A 13,703-nucleotide genomic window follows, 5' to 3' on the forward strand; every position below is an offset into this window, starting at 1 on the left:
CGTCAGCGAGGCAATGCTTTCTCCCCAAAATGTGTAATGTTCTAGTGCTGGCTGCCAGCAGTCCTTGGGGTTGGCAGGCTTTCCCCTCACCTGGCAAAGTCTTGTCCTTTCTCTTTGGGTTCCACTGACTATTGCTTCAGGCTACCCTCTGGGGCTTTCTCACCTTCTGAATTACTTACATTTATAAAGCCTCCACTAAACCGGATTAAGACCCATCCTCATTCAGTTGGCCCAGTTCTTAACTAAAATAGCACCTTCAAGAGATCCTATTTACAATGGGTCACACTCATAGGAATGCAGATTAAATTAAGAACAAGTCTAAATGAGGGTATATAACTCAGTTGAGAAGATAAAAAGAGAGCTGAGATAGCAGTTGCTAGAAGCAGCTTCACTCCTGGGCCCTGAGACACAAAAGGAAGAGGTTGAAACTATGCAAAAGAAGCTTGGAAGAGGGAGCAGAACTGATAGTAGCACCTTAGAAGAACAGGCTTTCCTCATCTGATACTGATACTAGACGGAAAAAAACTACAAACTGGATTCAGGTGCTCCTGTGGGGAGGAACTGCTGCTGTAAAGAAGCCTGATGGGGGAAACTCACACAGACAGGAAGCAGAGAGTGGGAGCCAGCCTCTTCTTCCTCCCTAAGCCTGCAGCCTCTCTCTTGCCCCCTCCTGGCATAGGTAAGCACGGAGCCATTCTGCAAAACAGAAATGTGGCTTGCAGAGTCCAAGCCGCAGAGCCACAAAGAAGAGTAGAACAGGGAACGGTTTAGAGGTGAAAAAGTTTAATAACTGGCACAAACACTTATATCTTTTTTTTTTTGCATGGGCAGGCACTGGGAATCCAACCCAGGTCTCTGGCATGGCAGGCAAGAATTCTACCACTGAGCTACCGTCACACCACCCTATAACTGCCTTTTTTTATTTTTCTTATTTATCCCTTTATATATTTATTTCTCTCCCTCTGCTATTAGATTGAACCACATGAAATTACCATTTTTGAAAATCAAAAAGCTCAAATATTACCAACCCCATATGGTTCTTTTTGAGAAGAAATCTCATGCATTTTATCTGCAACACCAAGATCAGTGCCTAATACACAAAATGTATTCATTAAATGTTTGTGAATAGTATTATAGTAATAATATTATATTCCTAATGAAGTCTTTATCCTTAAAAGCTAAAGAATATCATTTTATCTTTCTTTGACAATCAAAAAAAATGCTTGAAAATCTTTCCTTATTAATTATAACACACTTTGAGATACGATATATGTGAGAGTTAAAGATATATAGAATTGATTAACAGGATGTCAAATAATATAAAGTCAGTTGTATAAGGTTCACAGCTTGAAGGATACCAACCTGAAAAGACATATAATGCTTCCTTGAGGTCCAGTCTGTTTTGCTTGGAGTTGAACTCCTTTTGCAGGCAAGCAATCTCAATCTAATTTTCAGGAAAGCAATGAAATGTTCATGAAAGTTTCTCTCGGTTTCAATTTCAGAAGTCACCCTTCAAAATTAAATCTCAGCCTTTTACTATCGAAATAAATGACAAGACCAGGATTGTCAACGTAGAGCTGATTTCACTAGATGTCAGACAGATTTCACACAGGCAGACATAGAAGTCCTTAAATCCCTCCTTCACCTCTGTTTAAAAACAAAATAAAAGATGAATTTGCCTTTGAAAAAAGGGAGGTATGGCCCATTTCCCCTGGCTGTTCCATCCCATGAGGCTGACAGGATTTCACACTTAAATATCTTCAAGGAGGTTGCTGGATGGAGTGGTTAAGAATGCCAGGAAAGGTACAAATCCTGGCTTGCTGCTTCTTAGTTGTATCAGTTTGGCAATTCACTGAACCACTGTGTGCCTCAGTTTCCTCATCTGTCTACTTTAAATAATCATTGAACATAATTCATAGAGCAGCTAGGAGGGATAAATTGAGTTAATAAAAGTACATTGCTTAGAACTACAAGTGCCACATACACTTCCTGTGCCCAACTCACCTCTCCCCCATACCCCTTCTCCCTCACATACCCTCTCCCCAGGCAGGGATGCACCGAGGCACCAGAATAGTCACTATTCATCCATGGCAAGGATCCACTCCGTGAGGTCTCCACCAGAAAATTACAAATTTAATCAAAGCAGCCCAAGAAATCAGCCCACTCACACTAGCAGATGCCTTGGTTGTGTTTTAGAAATTTTACTGACCACAAACCATGCTCCCCTCAGCTGCGTGCCAAAGACGAAGCACCTCACACCAGCGATCTTGTAGGAGTTCTGATGCCTGATGGCTTGAGGAGGTTGTCAGGAAATGACCATTTGCTTACAAGGAATCCTTACCAGTCACCTTTCTACATTAATAACCACCAACTGTGTTTCCCCTTGTATCACTGACTACTTGATAATGAGAAAAGCTGGGACTTCAACATCTTTGAACTGGAAATCATTGTACATGACATGTCATTGGTTTACCTGGACCTGAAATCTTTTCCCTGTTTTGGAGTATGTGAATTTTTAAACTGCTCTGAAACCACTCTTTGGGCCTGACTTCAAGTGATGCTATGTCTACCATAACCCCACCCATGCCACAGAGTTACTGCAGCCACTGCTTCTTCCTTGAAATGGAAAGAGTGAAGGGGAGCCCACATGGGTTAGACTAGTGGGGAGAGTCAATGGGGTTTTCAGCTGGGAAGAGCCACTTCTCTCCTGTGAAACACAGGCAATGAGTTCACTGTAGTCTCTAATGACACTGCTGTCTTGAAGAGTTACCAGACAGCCCTGGCTTTCCAGCTCACAATCAAGTGCAATATTTTCAATAATATTGCCAAGAACTGTTACTGAACATTGCCTCAGGTTATTAATGATTTCGTAAGGTTAACTGACCCTTATCAGTAGGATGAGGTAAAGCTGCTATTGCCTAATTGAGGCAGGATAGAATATGTGTGAAACTCAGGTGATCCACTGGGGTGCCCTCTGATATTCCTTTTCTCAAACACTTTGCATGCACAGCAACCTGGCCTGAGAAGGGTATGATTACCAATGGGTCAGACCATTCAGGAATGGGGGTTTCAGTCACACACCAGATAAACCGCAAGACCTGCAGAGGTAATAACTGAGCATGAGAATTTAGACTGGATAATGGACAAGTAACAATGAGTATCAACTGCAGAACAACTGCCAAAATGGAAGCTACTAACCTTTCTCGTCTGAGCAGCCTCTCAGGAAGAGAGGCCTATGGGAACAACAGAATCTGATCATTCATGGAGAACTGGATTGGCAAGGTGCAAGGGGTGGACTATGGAAGCCATCACCTCCAAACATTAAAATTTGGAGGTAAATATAACAAAAGAGACAATCAAAATAATTGGATTGTTTCTGGCGAGTGAGAATGTGATGAGAAAGAAGGGACTCGGATCTCCCTTCAAGCAAGAAACTTCCACAGGGTATGCACTAGCTGCAGTGCTTAAGGGGCCTGTCACAGAATTTGGTCCAGGACACATTGGACTCAGCCAATAACTGAGCACAGCAGGCATTCTGGAGTCTGGCCATTTCTTCTAGTGCAGGATTGTTCTAACAGGCAATTTTTGCTCTAAAGCTCTCCATTAGACTACTCACATTTTTCTCAGAACTCCAAGGCGGTCTGAGTCTTTTATTTCACGTTCCTCCTCCTTTCCCTCTCTCCTTCCATAAGCATCCAAATTGCACAAGTATGAAGGCTTTCCCTGCCTATTTCTAACTCTTTTCAAATTTGTCTTTCTTTTAATCTGTCACTCCCAATAAATCTCTGCTTCTCACTGCACCTTGCCATCTTCTTCTCAGACAATCGAAACTAACTCATAGGGTTACTTGATTTATGACAATGATACAACTTCAGTTAATAGGGAAATAACTGCTTTTTAAATAAAAAGCACCGGGGCAGTGTGACGGTGGCTCAGCAGGCAGAATTCTCACCTGCCATGCTGGAGACCCCCGGGTTTGATTCCTAGTGCCTATCCATGCAAAAAAAAAAAAGAGTAAATAAATAGCACTGGGTCAATGAAATATGGTGGGGAAAAAAAAAAAAGCCATGAATCTTGACCCCCACCTAACTCCATACACTGAAATCAATGCCAAATGGCTTTCAGACCTAAATGGTAAAAGTAATATATGGAATTTCTTAAATAAGCCCCCCAAAGCACTAACCATAAATGAAAAGTTTAATAAATTGGATTTCATTAAAATTAAGAACTTCTGATAATTAAAAGATACCATTTAGAAAGTGAGAATGCAAGGTCCTAAATGAAAGATTTTTGCAATTTATGTATCCTTCAGAGGTCTCGTGTCCAGAATACATAGCAAACTCCTTTAAACCAGTAAGGAAAAGGCAAACCAATTTTTAGAGATTGTAGTCTTTTCCCATGCCTGCTGTAACCAATCAGCACAAACTAGGTGGCTTGAAACAATGCAAATTTATTCACTCACTGTTTGGAAGCCAGAAGTACAAAATCACTATCACTGGGTCAAAATCAAGGTGTTGGCTGGGTTACACTTCTTCTGGAGGCTGTAGAAGAGAATTCTTTCCTTGCCTCTTCCACCTTCTGATGGCTGTGAGCATCCCTGGCTTCTGACCGCATCACTCTAATCTCTGTCTCAGGTCACATGGCCTTTTCTTCTTCTGTCTCCTTCAGCTTCCCTCTTATAAGAAAACATGTGATTGCATTTATGGTCTATAAAGGTAAGCCAAGACAATCCTAAAACTTTAATCACATCTGCACATACCCTTTTTTCTTCAAATAAAGCAACATTTACACATTCCAAAGAGGGAGCTGATAACTTCAGGGGTCATTTTTCAGGGAGCAAAACTTTGAAGGGGCACTTCTCAATGAGGATGTCCAAATGGTAATAAACATAAAAACATGCTCAACCTCAGTAGCAATTAAGGAATCAAATTGAAACCAACCACTGCATACCAACCAGAATGGCAACAATTTTTAAATCAAATAATACTAATTATTGCCAAGAATGTAGAACAACTGGGACCTTGATATGCTGCCAGTAGGTGTGTAAATTGATACGACCACTTTGGAAAACTCTTTAGTAATATATTTTTTTAACTGAGCATACATACAGCCTATCATCTAGCAATTATACTCCTAAGTATATATCTAGCAGAAGTGTATATTTGTGCAATAAAACACATGTACAAATATGTTCACAGTAGCATTATTTATAATAGCCAAATGTCTATCAACAATAGAATGAATAAATAAATTATAGTACATTCATTCAGTGGAATACTGTAAAGCACGGAGAACAAATATATTCCTGCTAAATGTGAAAGTAACTATGAATCTCCTAAACATAATGTTGAGCAAAAGAAGAAAAACAGATGGGTTAATTCTGTAGATTCTATTTACATAAAATTCAAAAACAGTTTAAATAAAACTATGGTGAAATCAAAATAGAGGTTACTTGGGGAAGTGGGTATTACCTGGGAAGTATTATTAAAAAGGCTCTGGACCAGTGTAGAGTTCTATTTCTTAATCGATATATTTTATTTTGTAAAAATTAAATGAGATCTACACTTATGATTTGAGCAATTTATATAGACAATTTTACATTAGTTTTATATATATAAATTTTTAAAGTTTGCTTTAAAGAAGAAAAAGGGAAAAAATGTCAATGTCACCCTTCAAGGTGGAAAGTCAATATGTTCTACCTGAAACTGAAAGGCCAAGAAGTAAAACATCTTCTTCAGAAATTTGGAGGTAAATATAACAAAAGAGACAATCAAAATCATTGGAAGTGATTGTTTCTGGCGAGTGAGAATGTAGTGAGAAAGAAGGAGTCAAAAAACTCTTAATAAGTTTTGTAGAACTATATGCCTCTTTAAATGATATGCATGCATAACTTGAATAAAAGTTAAACTAACAAGTATTTTTAAGTAGATAAGGACTAGCTCTTAGAGGGGCTTAAATATCATCCTAAGGAATTTAAACATCATTCTATACACAGTATTTCCTAAACTTCAGGCCCTCATGAACTAATTTCACAATTTTTGCTTATGTGCAATGTCTCTTCTATTATTATTTACTTAATTATATTCTTAAAATTTGAATCTCTTTATATTTTAAGCTGGAAAAAAAACATTTTAAAAGGAACTTTGTTTCACAATTCTTTGTGCTAGTTTCCTTTTGATACACTTGAACATGTGTTCCTCCTTCATGCTGCAACAGGGGCTTCCCTCAGCGGCTGGGGCAGCAGAGCTCCGCATGCCCGGCTCATGTCTTTTAGTTGTCAGGGGAAGCTTCTACTGTGGAAATGGTATGTCCCACTGTCAGACAAAGAGAAGAAAAAGATCCCAAGGGAACTAGTTCCAACCATTTTAGCACATAAACCTAAAATGTGCAACATTCTTGAATGGCGAGATCTGAAGATTATTTACAAAAGATACGCTAGTCTGTACTTTTGCTGGACAATATATGGAGGACCAGGGCAAGGAACTAATTACCCTGGAAATAATTCATCATTAATTGGAATTACTTGACAAGTATATAGGCAGTGTGTGTGAACTCGATATCGTCTTCAATTTTGAGAAGGCTTATTGTATTTTGGATAGTTTATTTCTCCTGGGAGGGGTAGTTCAGGAAACATCCAAGAAAAAAGGTCCTCAAAGCAGTTGAGCAGTCAGATATCCTGAAGGACGAAGCTGAACCCCCATGTCGTCTTCTTGAAGAGATTGGACTGACAGCACTCTCCTTCCTTGTTGACAACTTCTTGTGGCATTTCACACACTGCAGCTGTTCACTGTCTTCGTGTCCACGTTGGCTAATGGGGTGACATTTGTCAGTATTACTGTGAGCAAAGCCACTTCATTCAGACCTTGAAACTGAGAATTAGGATTTAAGGATGATTTTGATTGCTGAATCATTATATAGATAATCCTTTTTGCTTTCTGGTATATCAGAGTAGACAGAGGGAAATACGTCAAATCTCTAAATTATAATCCAGCTGCCTTAAACTTTAACCTACAAATCACCTATACCTTGTCATAATACCAAAATTCATGCCCATTATCATACTAAGCCTGCCATTTTCTTACTCTTCTCGACTAAGCTTGTGATCAATCTGCACATGCTTAACAATCAGATCACCTCTGATTACATCATCTGGAGGCACTGTGCTCATTATCCTAAATGCTGCCCAACTTTTTTTCCTAATAAAACTGTCAGAATTACTACAATTCATGGAGAAAGATTTGGGACCACTAGGCCATCTGCTCTCCTGCTTTGCACCTAGCAATAAACTTTTTCTCTTTTTGAAACCCAGGTGACTCAGAAATTAGTTATTTGAGTGCATTTGGGCAAAAGAATCCACTGCCTTTGTCCAGAAACAGACCTACAGAAAAATACTTTTTTTAAAAGGGAACTTTGGTTAATCAAGTGAGAAATCCTGAGGCTTAAGTATGAATTAGAATGATGCAGAATAGTTGAGAGTCTGAATGTCAGTTTGTCTTCATCTGATTACCTGTATATATGAAGATTACACAATCAGGCAATGTGCATTTATTACACTACTGTATTTGACAAAAATAACTTTTAAGTTATGATGTGAAACTGAAGGGGCCCTGGTGGGTCCTTGGGGTACTTGCCTGGCACAGAAGAATTGACACATATAGGAAAGTTATTTAATAGTTGTGGAGACAGTGACCTCATAGTCTGAGATCTGCCTCTCCATGTACTACAAGAACCAGCCTTATGTGCATTATTTAGGTCAAGGAGAATTGGGGAGGAACAAAGGAAAACCAAGAAGATGACATTTATGGATTCTTCAGGAACTGAGAAAAGTCAGAGAGCATAATCTGAAGTTTTAGGGGGGCAATCTAGTTTCCTACTAAGGTTTGCTAAAATGTAACCAAGATGCATAGGGATGAACAATTGGTCAAGGAACCTTCTCTTCAGGCCTGCAAGTTTACTTTCCAGTTGACCTGTCCTCAGTGCAGAAAAGGTCTGCGCAGCTGGGAGAGGTTAAAGATAACAGTATCGTGTTATTACTTCCACCTGGAATAAGGGAGCTTAATTAGGGGCTTTTAAAAAGATTAACACAGTGTCCAGTCATCAAAGCTAGGAACGCAGAGACCTAGTTGCAAGGGCTTTTCAAAATCTGATTTTATGAAACCAAAAATCAATGTAATATTTCAGTATATATGAAAATAAATGGAATTGACGTGTTACATAACAAATGAATAAAAATTTAACTCCATGTTGAGAATTTCTAAAACAACAAATTTATACCAAAGACCCTTGTTAGAAGCTGCATACCTTAAAACACAAAGGGAATATAGATTTTAAATGGCTTAGTTAGAATGGTACTGTTTTACACACACAAAAAATATTTCTGAACCTCGATGAAGAACATAGGATCAACTGTTACATAATAAGGAGCACATTCTATTTTGAGTCCAAGGCACATTTGACTGCTGAAATGAATTCTTTCTGATCATAATCATCTAGTCACTTAGCTGCATTGCTTAGATGCCCCAAATAAAGTGGAAATGTTGATTTATTAAGACTTCTTTAAGTAACGCATCTTAACAGAAAATGTGTCGTTCTCTCTCTTGTTTAAAACATGATTATTCCTTCTGGGGTGCCTGTTAATGCCAAATTTATTTTGCTTCCCCATTGTTGCCCTCCATTTAGAAAAGCTACAAACTTTATGGCATCTTCTTTCCCTTCCACAGTACTGCCTGGCTATCAGAAGTTTTAGAAATATAAAGAAGACACCTTTCATAAAGAAGTGAAAGTTGAGTGAGGTGAAATGGCATTAGTGGTCTCTGTATTTTTAAAAATATATTATCCAATTATCCCTGTATAATTGTTTCAAAATCACTTTTATTTGTATTTATACATATTTTTATGTCTCCACAGTTTGCACTTATACTTGTATATGCTGGGCTGGATTAAACTTTGCTGCTATGGTGACCAATATTCAGGCCACATGATCATTGTCTTTTTACATCATCAACTAGATGCAATAACTGTTCAGTGGACACCAAAAATAAAATAAAAACAAACTACTGAATAATATCTGTCCATATGTCACCTAGTATTAACTTGCATCAAGCCAGAGGTATTCATAATGCACTTTGGGAACATGCTGCATGCTGCACAAACCATGAGAACTACTGATGGTTTCAGAGTGGGGAATGGCATGCTCAAAGCAAGACTTCATGAAGATTAGTTTGTTTAACCAAATTAAGTAGAATTTGTTTCCATCTTTAACTTAAGAAAAAAAGTAAAATAAGAAAATAAGTATTTAGAAGATGAATGGGATCAGCACTGATGCAGCCCCATACTTCAAGTCTAACCTTCTACAGGTACAGATTTATTAACAAAATATCATCCTGTAAAACACTACAACCATGAGAAACTTTAAAAAACAGGGGTTGGAGGTGCATGGCCAAGTAAGTTTGGGAAAGATGACAAACTGTTTAGCCCTCTTAGAGGTTTACTGTGACATTATCATATTAAAAGCTTCAGAAAGACTTGCAGTAAACATATTTGTTCAACTTTTGCTAGTTTTCTCCCAAGCACACTTTTTTCATGCAACAAATATGTATTGAGTGGTAACCATGAGCAGGCTCTTTTTTAGTCAATGGTAACTAGGCAGAAAAGGGCCCTGCATTCCTGGAGTTTACACTGTAGTGTGGGAGACAGAAATAAACATAAATGAGCAAGGTAATTGCATAAAATGGAAGCTGTTATAAGAGAAATGGAGGATGAGGTAGAAGAGAGGACCTGGGGGAAATCTTCAGATAAGGTGGTTAGGAAAAGCCTGTCTTTGAGGGGTCATATAAATTAAGAATGAGACAGACATGTGAAGAGCTAGAGGAAATCATGCTGGATAGATATCCTGAGGCAAGGGAGGGCTGGACAAGCTTATGAAATTGAGAGGATACCACTGAGGAGCAAGGGAGAGAGGGCCATGGAATGGTTAGAGGAAACATGAACTAGATTATGCAGGGTCTTTATTCTAAGAGCAATGGGAAGCCATGGCCAGGGATTTGTTTAAGAAAAGTAACAGGATCAGATTTACAATTTTAAAAGATAACTCTGGAATGGGTTGGTGAGGAGCAAAAGTGGAAAATAGTACACCAGTTAAGAGAACACTGTAGGTGTCCAGACAAGAGATGATGGCAGCTCAGACTAAGGTGGTGTATTAGCTAGGGTTCTCTAGAGAAACAGAATCAGCAGGAGATACCCATAGATTTAAAATGTATAAAAGTGTCTCATGTAACTGTGGGAATGTAGAGTCCAAGGTCTGGAGGGCAGGCTACAAGCTGGTAACTCTGATGAAGTCTGCAACGAATTCTCAGGAGAGGCTGGCTGGACAACCGTGGGGATGGAAGAGTCCAAATCTATAAAGCAGGCTGTGACGCTGGCAACTCCAACAAAGGGTCTGGACGAACTCCACAGGAAAGGATCATCAGCTGAAGCAGGAAGAGAAAGCTAGCGGACTTTACCATATGCCCTTCCAGCTGAGTGAGAAACCCTGAACATCACTGGCCTTCTTGAACCTAGATATCTTTCCCTGAATGCCTTAGATTGGACATTTCTATTGACTTGTTTTAATTGAACATTTTCTTGGCCTTAGAACAGTAAACTAGCAACTTATTAAATTCCCCCTTTTGAAAACCATTCTGTTTCTGGTATATTGCATTCCGTCAGCGAGCAAACTAGAACAGATTTTAGTACCAGAGTGGGGTCCTGCTGCGGTTTGCAAATACCGAACATGTTGAAATGGCTTTTTAAATGGATAAGGGGAAGAATCTGGAGGAGTTGTGAGGAGCTTGATAGCGAAGGCCTGGAATGCTTTGAAGAGACTGTTCATAGAAATGTGGACTCGAAAGATACTTCTGATAGGGCCTTGGACAGAGCTGAGGCACGTGTTACCGTAAACTGGAAGGAAGGCAATCCTTGTTTTAAAATCCAGATAATCTGGCAAAACTGACTAGTGGCTTTGGCTGCAAGACAGATTTTAAAAGCCATGAACTTGGATATTTAACAGAAGAAATTTCCGTATTAAGTGTGGAAAGTGCAGTCTGGTTTCTCCTTGCAGTTTATAGTGAAATGCAACAGGAAAGGGATAAACTGAACTCTTGGGTACAAAGAAACCAGAAATTGATGTTCTAGAAAATTCTGGGCTTCCAGGAAGGGAGACCCCAGAGAAGAGTTCTCCACGTGAGAACTTAACCAAATGTGGAGCCAGTCAGCCATTTCAGAGAAAGCCAGGATTGGACATGGAGTTATCCAGGAAGGACTGTGGAAACTCCTTATGTCTGATGGGCATGATCCAAGGCTACTGCATAAAAAGCCAATGAGAGTGTTGTGGGATCTGTATAAAGAGAACCACTGCCACTCGGGATGGAGAGTGACAGAGATTGGAAACATTGGAGGAAAAATAACTTCAGGGGCAAAACCATGGAGGCTGGGGTCTGAAGTGAAGAAGCCTCGGGCCAGGAGAGCAGACTCACTGTAGCACATGAAGAGGGTGAATTTGCCCTGATGGCAGAGGATGGGCCTTCCACCTTGTTGCAGTGGAAGAGTCATGCTGCTTCAGGCCTTGGAGAGGGTGAAGCACACTCCTTGGGGTTTGGAGAGAGCCTTGCCATCACATGGAGGGGTTGAGCATGTGCCCCAGAGATGACACAGAGCCCATATGCAGCACAGATGCTTGGAAAGGGTGGAGCTGAAAAAAAGGTGGTCTCCCCAATGTCTTCCACATGTTGCATTCAGAGAGGTGGGCCACTGCATAGGTCCTTGGAAAGGGTGGGACTGCTTCTATCTAAAGCCCTGAAGATAAATCACTCTCAGACTTTGAAATCCAATGGAGTTTGCCCTGCAGGTTTTCAAGACTGCTTGGGTCTAGTGACCCCTGTGTTCCTTTCTCCCTATGGAAATGGGTATATGTATCCTATGACTGTTCCTCCTTTATATGTTGGCATCAAATAACTTGTTTTGAGTTTTTACAGGTCCAGAGCTAGAGGAGAACTTTGCTTTAGGACAGACCATGACTGTAACTAACTTTGAGATTTTGTACAGGTTTTAACCTTGTATTGTATTTGTAATGTTACTGAAATGATTTAAAGTTTTCTGATATTGCTATGGAATGAATGTACTTTGTATATGAAGATGTCTTTTTTAGGATCCAAGGGTGGAATATGCCAGTTTGAAAAAGTTTATGTACCCTAGAAAAGCCAAGTTTTAATCCTAATCAACTTTGTGGGAGCAACAGTTTCTTCTAATCCCTATTCAGTACTCTATGTTGGAAATTTTAATTAGATTATTCCCATGAAGTTATGACTCAATCAAGTGTGAGTATTAAACTTGATTAGGTGGAAATGTATCTCCACCTATTCCAAGTGGGTTTTGATTGGTTTCACTGGAATGCTTTAAACGAGGAAGCACTTTGGAAAAAACTAGAGAACAATGAGAGAGAAAACTACAAGATTCTGAGAGAACAGAGAAGGCCACAGAACCATGACGGAGAGCCCACCAGCCAGTGACTCATGGGGATGAAGAGGGAAAATGCTTCCCAGGGAGCTTCATGAAACAAGAAGCTGGAAGAGAAAGCTAGTAGACTTTACCATGTGACCTTACAGCTGTGAGAGAAACCCTGAACATCATTGGCCTTCTTGAACCTAAGTGTTTTTCCCTGGATGCCTTGGATTGGACATTTCTATAGACTTGTTTTAATTGGGACATTTTCTCAGCCTTAGAACAGTAAACTAGCAACTTATTAAATTCCCCTTTTTAAAAGCCATTCTGTCTCTGGTATATCACATTTTGGCAGCTAGTAAACTAGAACAGGTAGTAAAGTTGGAGATGGGACAACATGGACAGATAAAAGATACAATTCTGGAAACAAAACCGACAGGATTTGCTGAAAGCTTGAATGTGGAAGGTGAAGTAAAGAGAGAAATTATGAGTGCCTTATAAGCTTTTGACCTGACAAATTTGCTGGATTGCTATGCCATTTATTATTAAGATAGCTGTTACAAACACATTAAATTCAAGATGTCTGTAAGCCAAGAGCAATTTGGAGCTGAGGGAAAAGGACTGGGTTGGAGATATAAATTTGATGGGTATCAGCTTAGAGAAGGAATTTAAATTTGGAGGCATGAATGAGACCACTTAGAAAGAAAGAGTAGATAGCATCAACATTTAGACTCTGTTAAGGAAAAGGTGACAAGACTCAAAGGAAAGATGCAGTAAGTTAGAAGAAAACTTACTTGATGATAGACCACATATTATCAACAAGTGGAACCCATACTAGAAAATGAAGTTATATCCTACATGAACCTTAGATTTGAGTAGAGTCAAAATTACTCTTGAAAATTTATCAGGAGGTATCCATAATGGAAAATGACATATGGTCCATTAACCGATCCAACACACATAAAGAAGTGGCTTTCTCTTCAGTGAGCATCATATGCAGTAGGCAGCTTGTGTTTGGGAGCAGTGTTGAAGGAGAATGCCTTTCCTTAGACTCCAGAATCACACTCAGTGCCTTGAGGTTCTCACACCACAGGCAACAGTGACCAGTTGAGGAATAGAGGACTCATAGCTCCTGCAGTTACTAGGCAAAGGCCATGGATTCTTTTGCCCAACACACTCAATAGCCAATTCCTGAGACACAAGGGTTTCAAAGAGAGAAAGAATTT

The 13,703-nt window shown here is 39.5% G+C and overlaps 2 pseudogenes; one reads left to right on the forward strand and one right to left on the reverse strand.

Annotated features, from left to right (window-relative positions):
• The window catches only part of LOC143690534 (ubiquitin carboxyl-terminal hydrolase 3 pseudogene), a 32,620-nt pseudogene extending 26,366 nt beyond the window's left edge, over positions 1 to 6,254 (reverse strand).
• A 9-nt stretch (positions 6,255 to 6,263) lies between these two features.
• Positions 6,264 to 6,820, forward strand: LOC143690535 (AP-1 complex subunit sigma-2 pseudogene; annotated as a pseudogene).
• The last annotated feature ends 6,883 nt before the right edge of the window (positions 6,821 to 13,703 follow it).

This window comes from Tamandua tetradactyla, chromosome 7 (assembly GCF_023851605.1).
Source record: "Tamandua tetradactyla isolate mTamTet1 chromosome 7, mTamTet1.pri, whole genome shotgun sequence".
Lineage (NCBI taxonomy): Eukaryota > Metazoa > Chordata > Mammalia > Pilosa > Myrmecophagidae > Tamandua > Tamandua tetradactyla.